Source organism: Psittacula echo (assembly GCF_963264785.1).
Source record: "Psittacula echo genome assembly, chromosome: 6".
In the NCBI taxonomy this organism is placed as follows: domain Eukaryota; kingdom Metazoa; phylum Chordata; class Aves; order Psittaciformes; family Psittacidae; genus Psittacula; species Psittacula echo.
Genome location: NC_137743.1, coordinates 54,748,188 through 54,761,883, shown reverse-complemented (window position 1 = coordinate 54,761,883; position 13,696 = coordinate 54,748,188). Strand labels below are relative to the sequence as shown.

General features: G+C 42.8%; 1 protein-coding gene across 4 annotated transcripts in view; it reads left to right on the top strand.

Annotated features, from left to right (window-relative positions):
• Positions 1–5,480: 5,480 nt before the first annotated feature.
• TSPAN14 (tetraspanin 14) overlaps positions 5,481–13,696 on the top strand; it is a 55,773-nt gene continuing 47,557 nt past the window's right edge. For all 4 annotated transcript variants that reach the window (XR_013957269.1, XR_013957270.1, XM_080622130.1 and 1 more), the window contains exon 1: positions 5,481–5,659. The gene's annotated coding sequence lies outside the window, so the exon portion shown is untranslated. The remainder of the gene's footprint in view (positions 5,660–13,696) is intronic.

Here is a 13,696-nt window from a genome sequence, read left to right as displayed (position 1 = left end):
CCTAAGAGTCATGGTCAGGTGCAGAGAACCCTGTATTGTCTCTGTCCATGTTCTGAGCATACTTTTGTAAGTATGCCCATAAAATGGTGTCAAGAAGCTGTTGGGTGCTCGAAGACATAAAATGGCTGACTGGAGGTGGGCTCCTCTGAATGGCATCCAGAGCAGCCAGGCAGCTGCCAAAAGTTGTGCTTGAAGTCTTTTTTGTCCTGGGCTTTAGCACTGAAAGAAAGTACTGATATCATGAGTGCTTGCCTGACATATGGCATCTAAACTCTACAAACCTGCAAAGTTCAAAGCATTGTGTAAGTGTCCACTTGTCTGTAGTAGGCGTATTGTTACTGTGGAGTGCGATAGGAAACATGCTGAAAGAAATGGGTGTGAGTTACTGTTTCTTAGTTGCAAGATGCAATTAATTACAGAAATCTTGCTTACAATAGGAGATTTCTGGATCATGGCTCCTGTAGAGTTTTGAGTCTTCTTTCCAGTGGGAACTGGAAAGCTTTGCCATTTACAGAGAACAGATCTTGCACAGAAACAGGCAAAGAAGTTACTGATCTTAGACCTGGATTTCAGACCTTGTTCCAAGGGCTGTTTATGCCTTTCACATAAACATGAAATATGAAAGACATAAACAGTCCTTGGAGAATAGGATGGAAGCCAGACAAATTCCAAGAAATTTAAGATAAACTGAAGTGCCTTTAGAACCTGCTAAATCCGGAGAGCATCTATTTACAATCTTGCATACACGTAATTGTATTCCAACCACTCTAACAGAACTGGCCACCGGTTCTGTCAGTCAGACTGCAGAAAGTCGTAGACAATGACAAGGATGCCACACAGGGTTGCAGCGTTGCTGTTAGCTGACCCAGAGGGACTGTGTTTCACGATCTTTGAAGCAGAAGCAGGAAGCCATCATGTCCAGCATTTAGAATGTTTAGCTGAAGTATAATGGCTGTTAAACATACTAATGCTACAAGATGAAATGTTCTTCTAGTGTAGAAACATTTTTAGAAAGAACTGTGAAGTCCTTTTGAACATGTTTATTAAAATACTTGTGGAGCCTAAAAGTTCTCTGCTGTCAGTTTCAGCAAAGGCATGTATACTGTAACCCATTAGACAGATTTGGGAGAGTGTGTTTTCTTACTGCTAATAGCAATAGTTCCCCTAAACAGGTAGTGGGACAGTGTACTTCTTGATTTGAAAGTTACATAAGCTTCCCCACATTTTGAAGATTTCTAACCCTGTCTTTTGGTCAATCAGAGATCAAGTCAAAATTTGCAGTCACAGAAGTTCCAAATGGTATTTGAAAACATTCTGAAGAATTACTAATAAATGTTTGGGTTTGCATTTAAGCCAACCTTGGGATTTTTTTGGAGTTGACTCATCCTTTCTGAACTCCCTCTTGACAAAATACAAATGGAGAGGATAGAAAATACATGGTGCCCAGGAGCAGTTAATAGGAATTGGAAATAGGTGGTGTCAAAGAAATAAAAATGACAGCAAAATAGTAAAGGAGGAACAAATGAATTTTAAGTGAATTTCTGATGCTGGAGACTGTGAGGTCTGACTATCTGGGTTTAAAAAATGTTTTCTTCTTTAAATGTAGAATGTTATTAAAAGCCAACTTATTTAATTGTTGATTTTGTTGTACCAACAGCTACCTCTGCTGGCTCAGTTCCTTGTGTGCATCTAAATGTTTCAGTTTGTTTTTTGTTTTGTTTTTTTTTTTTTTTTTTTTCCTTTTAACACAACATGTACACAAAATCTAAATCGATTCTCAGTGCATCAAATATCACAGTTCAACATTCAGCTGGTTACTGGAAACTTTTTAATAATTTAAAGTTTGTTTATTCTGATTTGAGAAACAAAACTCCCCTGTAGTAACTTCTCTTCAGTTGACTTTCCCTTGTTTGTAAGTCTGTCCATCCTCTTTTTTCAGTGCAGAAACAGGCTTGGGAAAAAAAAAAAAAGAAAAAAAAAGAAAAAAAAAGAAAAAAAAAGAAAATGCTGTGAAGTCAATGGTGTAGATGTAATACAGGAAGGTGCTTTTTACTTGAACTGTTAAAAAATATCGATTACATTTCCTAACAGTGATGTCTTTTTAAAGCCACTAGCAAGATGGTCCATCTTAAAGGGTGTTTTCTGGTTTTTGTTTCCAAGTGTGGGTTATCCATTTCCACGGCTGTCAGATTGCCTGCAGTCGGTGAGAATATCCACAAGGAGAAGAAAGTGCCAAGGCATCCCTGCCATTTTCTGATGCCTTTCTTGTAATGCACTGTGGTAGAAAGGAAAAGAGCAAATTTCTTTTTCTCCCTGAACCACTGGATGTCACTGCTACCCCAGCCAAAGCGAAGGTCAGCACTAAATCTGAGGTTTTTTCTGCAGTAAAAGATTTGCATAACAAAGGTGCCAGGAACGGACCACAATAGATTCCAATTAGGCTGGAAGAAACACACTCCTGCGATCTTTTTACTTATGTGGATGTTTTCCTTTTAAAATAAGGAGCTTAAAGGAAGGATATATTGTATTGAATGGTGCAGTCTGTGTATATAGACATTTTTAAATGAGTGTGGAGGGAATAAATTATTAACAGACTCACTGTTATTCTTACCAATGGTTTACGGTTTTAAGCTTCCTTTATCCCCTAGGCTTCTGTCAGACGCTGGTGAAGTGGAGCCGGAGTAGACAGGTGCAATAGCCACTTGGTAACAGTAGAGGGAGCCAGGGAGATGGAAAAAATATTGCGGAAACGATGCATAAAGTTAACGAATAAAGTTAAATCGCTGATTGTCTATTCCACTCTCATTTTATTTGATAACTAAATAGTTGAATCATAATTTATTCTTCTTCTAATTGATCTCTAAAATTTTATAAAGTATTTCCCTAAAATATTTCTACTTTCTCTTTTAGATCCATCTACTGATTTCTTTGAAGTCATTTAAAGTCTCTCAGTAGCTTCTGTGGGCTTTTTTCCCCTTCACCCACCTCTCTCTTAACCTTGTAGTTATCAAAACTACATGATAATTCCAACTGATTTCCAGAAACCTCCCTGCATAAATAAAAATTTTCATTGAAAAGTTGTGTTTGATGATAATGCTGAGCAGATACAGTGAAATTGGTGAATAGCTCTGGTCATGCCATTTCCCACCAGCCACTCCTCATAATGGATCAGTCATTAATTTCAGGAAATGTCTTGGAGTGGTCAGAAGAAACAGCTCTGACAAACCATACACAAACATCGGCCTGCACAAATTCACAAAAAAAATCAGACTTTCTATTTTCATTCCTGCAGTATTACTACATCCTTTTACTGTTGAAGTGACTGCCTTTTAGAAGTTTTCCAATTTGCCCTAGCACTTAGATAATGTTTCTTTGATGGTTTAAATTTTTACCCTTATTGGCAACACAGTGAAGCACACAGAACAGAGATAACATCACAGGTAAATAAATGGGACATAGTTTGTTTGAACTATCTCCATGCTAATAATGAATAATTCAACCACTCTGTGAACTGCTAACACTAACCATTTTAAGAGAATATTTTAAACTGTAAAAGAACCTGATTTGACTGATGAATGCCCTTCCTAATTCCACAGTCCTTATATCTTAAGGCTGCTGAGTTTCCCTCAAATTTCCCATTTCCCTTGCTGAATCTTAGCAGTTACAATTGCACTCTCCATCTTCCCATCTCTTAGAGAAGCAGCACACTGGAGCTTTCTGCCTTGGTTCTGGACTTTCTGGCAGTGTGACTTGGTGCTCTGTAAGATGACTTAGGTTCTTCTGAGATGGAGTCTTTTTACCACCTGATAATTGACTGACATTTCCTAGCTCCCCTTCCTTACTTAGATCCTTTCTAAAATTCAGGTAATTCTTCTGGCATCTTCTTCCAGCTTTACCAGTCAATTACATTCTATTTCGGTTTCTAAGAAACCTTGAGCAAGCTTGGGGACGCCTTGCAAACCCCTCCTGTCCATCCCCCTTTAAAAAAACCCAAAACAATATTTATTTGAACAACTGCATGGAAAGCAAGAGAAGAAATTTTGATAATGTGACCAGGGGGTGGGTCACACACTGCTGCCTGCTTTCTCTTGACTTCAGATGGGTGTGGATGAAGGGAACTGTCCATTTCTCCCATACAAATTCTAAGATGGTTTTGTCCTCCTTGACCTAGTGGAGAATTATCACACAAGAGAACTAATAAGCTCACACCATTTTATTGCTCAACAGGTCCTTTCACCCTTCAGCTAAGCACTTGGTGGGAATGCTGCTGTCTTGGTGAGCAGCACTTGTGCCTGATCTACGGGAAATAAGGAAGTCCCCAAAGTCCAAGCCCTGAAGAAGGTAAAGGAAGTGTAGCGAATGTGAGAATGCCTCTGGTGTGGAACTGCCTTCCTTAGCCTAGCTTAGCCTTCCTGCACAAAACGTATTTTCATAGTTAGTGAGGCACTGCAGAAAACAGTTTATATGAGGAAGAGAATGAAGATGACAGAATTGTTTCCCTGTGCCAAGAGAGATCATTAGGTACGGAATAGATGGGAATAGGAGCAGTGCACAGAAGTTAGAAGCTAAGCTAGACAGGGAAGGGGAGAGCATTTTCATGTACCAGGCAGAGACTACCTCAGGTGTGAGCTATCACTTGCTCAGCACATGGGTTTAAAAATCACGACTCAGCTCCTCTCTCCTCACCCTCCTATGTTCCCAGCACCTCGAAATTTAAAACCCCTAGGATGCTTTAAGACTTAAAATACTCTTCGGGATATTCTTTTCTTTTTTTCTTTTCTTCTCCTTTCTTTTCTTTTTTCTTTTCTTCTCTTTTCACCTTCTGGCTTTTCAGGTAAAGCTCGATTGCTTCTTCACTATTACCCTGAGAGAGCTGTCCCTAGCATGCTGACTGTCGCTCCGAAAACCCCCGGATTGGGAGGAAACGCGGCTGAGGGGACGGGCTGGCGGCGCAGACCGCTGCCGAGCTCCTTCAGCCCAGGGCGGGGCGCGAAGCAGGTCGGCTTTCCGCGCCTCTTCCGCAGGGCGGGGGAGGCTACCATCTCGACCGCAAAACTAGCCTAAAATAAACGAAGCTGACAGCCTTACTGAGGGGTACGGCCTTCCATTCGCTAAGCCGCCGAAGGCGGCTGAGTGGGACCGCCCGAGGGGAATGGGCGGCGGTAGCATGACGGACGGTTGTTCCCGCCGCTGGGGCGGGGGCCTCTTCGCTCTCAGCTCCGCCCGGCCTCGGGGGTCCTCCCAGGGTGCCGGCGTTACCCCGCCAGCTGGGGGACGCCTGTGGATGTCGTGGCAGGAGAAGCCACTGGGAGGCCTGCAGGACTCTGTGGGGCTGGAGGAAGAGCTGTGCTTCCTGTGCGTCCCCTTTGTGTGGAGCACGGCTGCGTGTGGGGAGCAGGCGTGGCCGGAGGAACGGGCGTGCATTTCCGCGCTTCTTGGCCGCCAGCGGGAGCACGGCAGCGGCAGTGCGGCTCGATTCCGCAGAGGTACCCGGCCCTGGTGTCTGGCAGCGTCTGCCGCGGGGAGGTTCCGGGAGTGTTGCCACGCCGTGTCCATGGACTAGACGAGGCAGCGGAGGGAAGCCCGGTTACGCCGATCTCCGTCTCACCCCCACGCCCAACTTGGCGAAACTTAGCGAGTGAGCAGGCTACTGCCCCTGGTAAGTTCCTGCCCGCTTAGCCGTCTGACCCGGGGGTCGCGCCGCGGCCCAGCTCCACGGAATGCCCCTTTCTGCCTCTCGGTTTTAAGCACGGGCATTTTGATTTCTCCTGGACCATGGCTGTCTGCTGCAACGTTCTTTGAGAGCTATCAGCCATTGAACCGGGCGGGGAGCAAACGCTGGCCGACTGCCCTCATTCGGGGCGGGCAGTAGCCCTCCGACTTCCAAGTTTCCCTAAAACGCGGGGCTGTGGTGTGTTTTTGCCATTGTCCGTTAAAGAAAGCCGGAGAGGCCGGGCGAGGCTTCCTCTGGGAGTACATGCGGAGTTCAGTGAGGTGCCACAAGGGAGAAAAGCAGTTTTGTTTTCTAATTTTTTTTAAGAGCCTTTCGGGGATGCTGCAGCCGCAGGGCGGCCTTTGGCTGCTCCTTACTCCGCCGTCCCACCGGCTGCTGCTAGCCTCTCAGTCCAGGGGTTGCGGTTAGAAGCAGCAAGTGTCCTGTGTTTGCGAGAATCGAGGCCTGTAACTTTTGTTTATTATTATTTTAACTTTAATTGCGTGCAAGCTATGTTAGCGAGGAACCTTTCTGACGCCCTTTCTCCTGCTTGCCGAAACAGGCCGGGCCGCTGAGCACGGCGTCACCGAGGTGAGGCTAGACGAGGCGAGCCGAGGTCGCGCTGAACTGCCGCGCTTGTTTCGGCTCCTGGGGGTTCCCAGGAATGGTGTTTGGATAATTGTTATATCACCAGTTCCTGTTTGGTCATTTACGTTCTACCTGGTTGTCTTTAGTTTCAGGTGAATGTCTTATTCAGCGGTCTGTGACCGCTACAGAGCTCTGCCGAGAAGCTACTACATACAGACCCTATGAGAAGAGTTCAAGTGAAATGTATTATGCACAGTTCATGTGGAAAAAGTGTTGGTGTGGTTTGTTTTGTTTTTTCTTATTCCCTTTGTAAACTTTTTTTATAAGGAAGGGACCGGCCCTTGTGCATTTCTAGGGAGAGGGTTTAGGCTAAGCTGGAAAATGCTTGGTATAACACAGGACCTGTGATGATATACCTGTCTAACTTCAGTACTGTATTTTTCTCTGTGTGTGTGTAAAACAAACCACGATTTTACACTTTCAGATTATCTGCATAAGGCTGTTAAGCATACATCTAATTTTACTTCACATACTTCATGTAGACTTTGTAGTTTCATTTTGAGCCTTTCTGTATAAAAAGCAAACAAACAAAAAAAGCCACCACGCTGTAAAAGTAAGTTATTTATGATGATTTTCCTTTCCTTATAGGTCATCAAAGGTGATGGTGGTGGAGGGAAGGATATTTTAGGATAACTGGCAGGATAAGATTTTTCCAGTACTGCCTTTCTCTTCTTTCTTTCTTTCTTTCTTGTTATAGGGGCATAAAGCTTGTGACCTAGAGCACTGGAATAAAATGGAAGGAAACCAGCTCCTAGAGAATGGAATTACAGAGTATGTCTTGTTCAGAAATGCTCAGTGGGGTGCTGATTCCTTTCTGGCTATCTCCAGCAGTGAGTTAGGCATCAGTACTCACATGTTCTTAGAACTTCCTGAGCCGCTTTATATTTACAATAAATGTGTGAAACTTTTAATGCTTGGATGTGGATAATTGAGGGGCTACTACTACTTGCTTGACAGAGGAATTGTGTGGGGAGAGAAGGGGTCAGGTAGGAACTTAAGTGTAGTCATTGGTGTGAAGTAGGAATGAGCTGTGGAGGGAAAATACTTTGCAGCTTTTGGATATTTTTGTTGTATTTTTAAACAAACACGGGACATCTCTGTTGGTGGAATTAGTGTTCTTTATCTTCTGGCTAATGACATGGGAAGAAGGTACTTTTAGGGTATGATGTATGTCTTTTAGCTCTGTTCTTGTGGGGTGGATTGGAACAAAAGTAGTGATACCACCTGTCCTTTAGAAGATTTTCATATTCAAAATTACCATGCCACTGAAACATCAGGTTTTTGAAGTAGATTCCCAAAGTTTGGAAGTGCATTTGTAATACTGTGGAAAACCAATGTGCAAGTAAGTTACATGGTTGGCATTTTGCTTTTGTTGAATTTGCTCATAGATGAACTTGCTAAAGGTGAGATCTAGAGCTAAATCAAAATAATTAAAAGTTACTCCTTTGTCTAGTGTGTGCTCTGTGTGATTTTTATTTAGTGTAAGTTGACCCAGTTAGCTTCATTTGTAGATTCCTATGTGTTATTGTTCTCTCCAGTCCCCATTAAGAAGACCAAATCAGAAGAAACCTCACGAGTCTAAACTGAGTTGTCATCTTGTCTCTGGGCATAGGCTTTGCCTGATGTTTAGTGCATTGTAGAATAATTAATCTTGTGCTGTTTGCCTGTTTAAAGCCTCTTTTTTCCTTTCTTCCTTGTCCCCTTGCACAGGGGAGGCAGGGTGGCAGAAAAGAAAGAAAAACAAATACATTTTTTTGTTAGGAATAGTGGCTGTGCAAGAGCCTTCATGTAGGTAACATACCTGACGGGACTGAAATGGGTTATGTTCTGGGCTTACATTTTTCTGCCTTTGAGCTTTGTAATGCTTAATGAAAGGATCATAAAAAGCCCTTGCTCCAAGCCCTAAAATGCTATCTAACTGGGACACTTTCAGAAAAGCCCACAAGTAAAAGCATTCTTGATTCACATAAGGCATAAATGTCTCCTTTGTCTGAGCCCTAAAATGCTATCTAATTGGGCAAACTGCAGCTCAGAAGGACCTGGGAGTATTGGTAGGCGGTAAGTTGACTATGAGCTGGCAGTGTGGCTTTGCAGCCAGAAGGGCCAACACTATCTTGTGGTGCATCTAGAGGAGTGTGGCAGCAGGTCGAGGGAGGTGATCCTCCCACTCTGCTCGACCTTGGTGGGGCCATATCTGGAGTACTGTGTCCAGTTCTGAGCCCATCAGTACAAGAACGAAAAGGAGCTACTGGAGAGGGTCCAGCAGAGGGCCACAAGCATGATCAGGATTCTGGAGCATCATTTATGAGGTGAGATTGTGGAAGCTGGGCCTGTTTAGTCTAGAGAAGACTAAGAGGGGGATCTCATTAATGTGTATCAATATCTCAAATGTGGGTGCCAGGATAATGGTACCAGACTCTTTTCAGTGGTGCCCAGTAACAGAACAAGGAGCAATGGCCATAAGCTAAAACAGGAAGTTTCACCTAAACATAAGGAAGAACTTCTTTATGTTGAACATGGCAGAGCACTGGAGCAGGCTGCCCATGAGGGCTGGGGAGTCTCCCTCTCTGGAAACATTCAAAACCTGCTTGGATGTGTTCCTGTGTAACCTGCTATAGGTGACCCTGCCATGGCAGGGAGGGTCAGACAAATGATCTCTAGAGGATCCTTCCAACCCTTGTGATTATGTGATTCTCTTTTGTGTTGAAGATGTAACTTTTTGCTCTTAGATGTGGCAAGAAGGTTGTTGACATGGTGTGTTAAGAATTTAGTCATGTCCAGATGCAAATGCGTTAGATAATCTGTGTGAAGAAATTGTAGGCTAATTTCTAATGAATGAGGAATATATCCCTTATAGATTGTGTTTTGTCTTGAGGCTGACCTCTGATTTTCTTAGAGGGTAGTTATATGTAGCTTATGAAACTATAGTGTGTGGCTACCAGTCAGCCATTACCTGTAAAAAGAAGTTTTGGGAGGTGGGGGGGGGAAGGGGAGGTGTGTGTTTCTGCTGACTAACTCCTACAATTCTCATAGTCTTCTGTCAAGGTTTCCGTTGTGTGTTATGTGTGGCACAGTTTGATCACCGCTTAGCGCAAGTAAATTAAACTCTTGTTCTCAAATAAATTAAACTCTTGTTCTAATCTTACTATGTTATATTAGAAATCTCAGTGAGATGTGTGTGGGAGAAGTGCAGTTCACAGAGCTATTGTGGAAACTGTTCCTACAGATCCTCCCTTTATGTCATTTTTCTGCTTTTACAAAAAAAAAAACAACTCCACTTGGGTAGGGTATGGTAAAGTATGTGGGTTTCAGACACCAGACAAAGGAGACATTTATGCCTCACGTGAATCAAGAATATTTTTACTTGTGGACCTTTTGTGCCATTCTGCTTTACTCTGTGGCTTCCTGGGTCAAAACTTCCTGTGTCTGATAGAACGGGCTTTTGTGCTTTGGCATTTCTGGTGTGTTTCTAGGGCTAACAGGCTGCAGTTCACAAAATCCGTGGACTTTCCCACTCATCCCTCAGGCAGTGGACGGTGGAGTCCTGCTTCAGCTCCTCACTCCTTTCTCCCAGGCAATGGATGGAAGTCTTACCTCAACTCCTCCCACCCATCTCTGAGACAAAATAGGTGGAATTCCATCTCAGCTTCTCATGCCAGTCTTTGAGACAATGGACAGTGGAGTCTGATTTCTTCTGAGAACGTTTCTTCTTGGAGCTGTTTTCTGTGTCTTTGTCTTTAGAAGTATGTGCAAAAGCTGAAAATATTAAGGCTGTCTTCATTCTTGATCTGAACCTGAGTGTGAAAGGCAAGGGTGTAATAAACATAGGGCTTTGCTTCCTCTTGGTCTTTGAAGTAAGTGGTGTTGAATGTTGTCCTGGTACTAAAAAAGAGCTTCTCTCTGTTACACTCCTAGTCTAGAGAGCAGGTATTCATAACAAATTGATAAAGGTCTTCCATGTGAAGACCTGTGCTGAAGCCTCCTCATGTTGTTGGGGATCTTCCTTTGGCACTAATAGGCTCAGGCACTTGCTGAGCTTGTGTGTGCGTATGAGCTTTTGGCTTTTTTGCGATTTGTTTTATTTTGCTTTGTGTAGTGTACAAACCCAGATTTGTTCATGTGGCCCTACAGCTCTTCCCAGAAATCTTTTTTTCCTGTTTTGAAGGCTTTTTGCTTCCTGCTCAATGACTAAATAATTGATACTTGAGTCTCCGTGGAAAGGTGATTTCTTTAAATAATTGATGGACTTAGAAGTAACAAGTTAGCTTCCAATTGCTGCAGCCACAGCTACAGAAAACAATGAAGCACAATATTCAGGATTCATAGGATGCTGTGAATTTTAATATTTTAAAAAGAGCATGGTTTGTTCTGCTTGGCAAGAGCTGTCTACTCTTTGCTTCGGGGCATAACATCAGTGCTGAAACACGTACACTGGCATTTAGAAACTCCTGGAATAGAAAACAAAGGGAATAGCCTCAAGTAGCTTGTATTTGAAGGAAGATACCTGAGTTGTTGGACTGGACTATAGTCTTTATGCAACAGCAGCCTTCTGACTGCTGGGATATAGAGCTGATTCTCTTGATGCCCATTTCTTTCCCTTCAATTTGTTGTTAAATGGTGCTCAGGGAAGTACTTAATGTTGAGTGGAATTTGAATACAGTGGTGTGGCTATATATAATAAAGGGTATAAAATAACAGAGGTTTCTACCCTACCTTGAGTATTAAGTTACTTCAGTTTGTCTGCATGGCAAGCCTGTGGAGGAGAACGGTTCATCAAAAAAGTTGGTTGACTTGAAACTAATGGATAGGCAATTTAGGGAGATGACTCAGAAGACTAGAAGAGGGCTTTGTTTGCAAAGCGTACTGCATGCTGAGGTGGCAGAGTATTTTGACAAAATGATCATAGCAGTGGTCTGCTTCTGCAAAGCAGGAGGGACTTTAACTGAAAGATTTTGTCCAGCAGGAACAAGTGAGAAGGGAAGGTGTTGTTCAGTTTTGTTCTTTCTTCTGAGCTGCGCAGCTTCTGTAACCAGTCAGCCTCTATTGCAGAGACTGATATCTGCATTGGAAAGAGCTCCGTGTCACTTCATGGCCTTTGCTGCCCTGATCTCCTAATGGCACTGTGTTGTTCTTGGCATACTCCTAAGAGGCGGAAAGCCTGTTTTTCCTCCTTCCCCTGGGGCAGATGCAGTCTTCCAGTGAGACAGTCAAGGGTTTCTCACAACCTGCCTGAGCACTGACTCTCGGGGGAAGGGCTGGAGTTGTTCAAACATGGGCGTGGTCTGCAGCAGGTTTGGTCTTTGTCTTTTTGATTCTTTTAACTTGTGTTGTGGTAGTGTGTGCAGGGTACTCTGTGAACCTAAGTCTCTTGAAGCATTAGCTTATTTCTGTCTTTTGGCTGAGACATCTCATTTGCTGAAGAGCTGGTAGTGGTTAGGATTGTGAGGTGTTTGGTTAATGCCATTTTGTTGCATCTCTAATGTTTTCCGGTGTTGTGTTAGAGGTTTGCCTAGTAGTTGGTTTTTGAAAGTTGCACAGGTGTGTTTCTTTATTAGAAAGTCAGTTGGTAAGGAGAATAACTACATGATTGTTGATCTGTCTATGTGGCCACAAAGCACTTTTCTTTTGTGGCTGTGAGCTGCTGATTGTCCTGCTTGGGATGTGAAATAAGGACTCCTGGGTTGAGAACGCGGTTGGTGTGTAAGGTGGAGGGGCAGCAAAAGAAAGGAAGCGTTGAAAGCATTGTCCCCAGACCCATCATGCATTAACACCCTGTGCCCCCAGTAAGCAGCATTTCCTGGTGCAGGGAGGGTTTGCCTCATTTGGAATGAGTGTTCCCCTGGTGTTTGAAAGCATGGGTCCTGTCACTTGGGGTGGGAATGGAGGAGGGGGGAGAAGTTTTCTGGGTTCAGCCCCACATCATGCCTCCATGACATGAAAACAGCATTTAACCAGAACAACTGGTGAAGGTAGCTAGTACTGTACATGCATTTATTTCTTAGCATGCTCATTACAAGAGATCAGGTATCAATGTTGGTATTCTTTTTTTAACTTAGAGATACCTTGATCTGGTTTAATTTTTTAAAATATTTAATTATACTTAGCTTGTGTTTATATGTATGAACATTCAGTGTAAAGGCTAAGAATACAGTGTGGACGTGGACAGACTGCATGTTATACTGTAAGCAAGAAATATTTTTAGGAGAAAAAACCCTCAACAAACCCCAAAACAAATTATATGCTTGAGATTTCTTTAGTATATATTGCTATAATTAGTTTGCTGTTTTTCTCTCTTATGAAAAAAAGAAAATGAAGGGATATCTTTTCTGGCTGAAACGTAACTGGAGATTTGAACAAGTGGCATTCCTGGAAATGGAGGAAAGCCACAGCATGTGTAAAAATTCAGGATGGTCTCAGGAAAAAAAATGGATTTATCAGCAAGGAAAGTTGGTCTTTTTCTTTCCTGTCTTTTTTTCCTCAAAGTTGTGACTTATTTTTGTGATATAAAGTGGTATAGCAAGTGAAGGACCCATTTTGTTCCTGAAATACTTTGGTCTGTATGGAGGTGTGGGAGTGAGCAGACATGTCTGGCATTGGTTCTGTTACTATTAGATTGCTAAATAAAAATAAAATTTTCCCCTGATCACTAAATAGAAATAAAATTATTCCCCAAACTGGAAGTTCTGGCTTCTCAAGTGAAATATTTACTTCGTAAGAGTTCCAAAACCTTCTGTTGGAATGAAAAAAAAAAAAAAAAGAAAAGTCAAATTACATGCTTTAAATTGAGACCATAAGTTTTGCCTTGCTGCTGTTGGTGTTATAGGGGGTGTGAATGTATCTGCTTTCATGAGGTAGTGGAAAGCAGCCAAGAAGTTTTGATCAGTTAAGATTATTCTGGCTACTTGTTCTGACAGGCTTTGGTCTCCAGAGTGAATAAACTCCTGGTCAGAATGACTGACAGGCTTCTGTGTGTTTCACTGATATGCCATCCATTGAACTGTAGTACAGTGTCTAATGTTGGTTTCACTTATTCTGGTGTAATCTAACTGAGTTTTAACTTGCATAAACATGGGTTAGCCTGTAGTGTTTCTGACGATAAGGTCAGTGAAGGCCCCACCTCCTGTCCTCATGCTGTTGCCTGCAATTAAATATTAATAGCCTGAGAGCTTATGGAGTGATCTTTCTTCTGTCTTTTGCTCATGTTTGGATGAGTGCTGGCTTTTAGACTCTATTTCCTTGTGATGTTTACGTTTCTTTCTGGTGCCTGTGCTGTCTCTTGCTTTAAGTCAGAATATGGAGTGTACATTTTGTTTGCAGTCAGCTACTTGGAGCAGA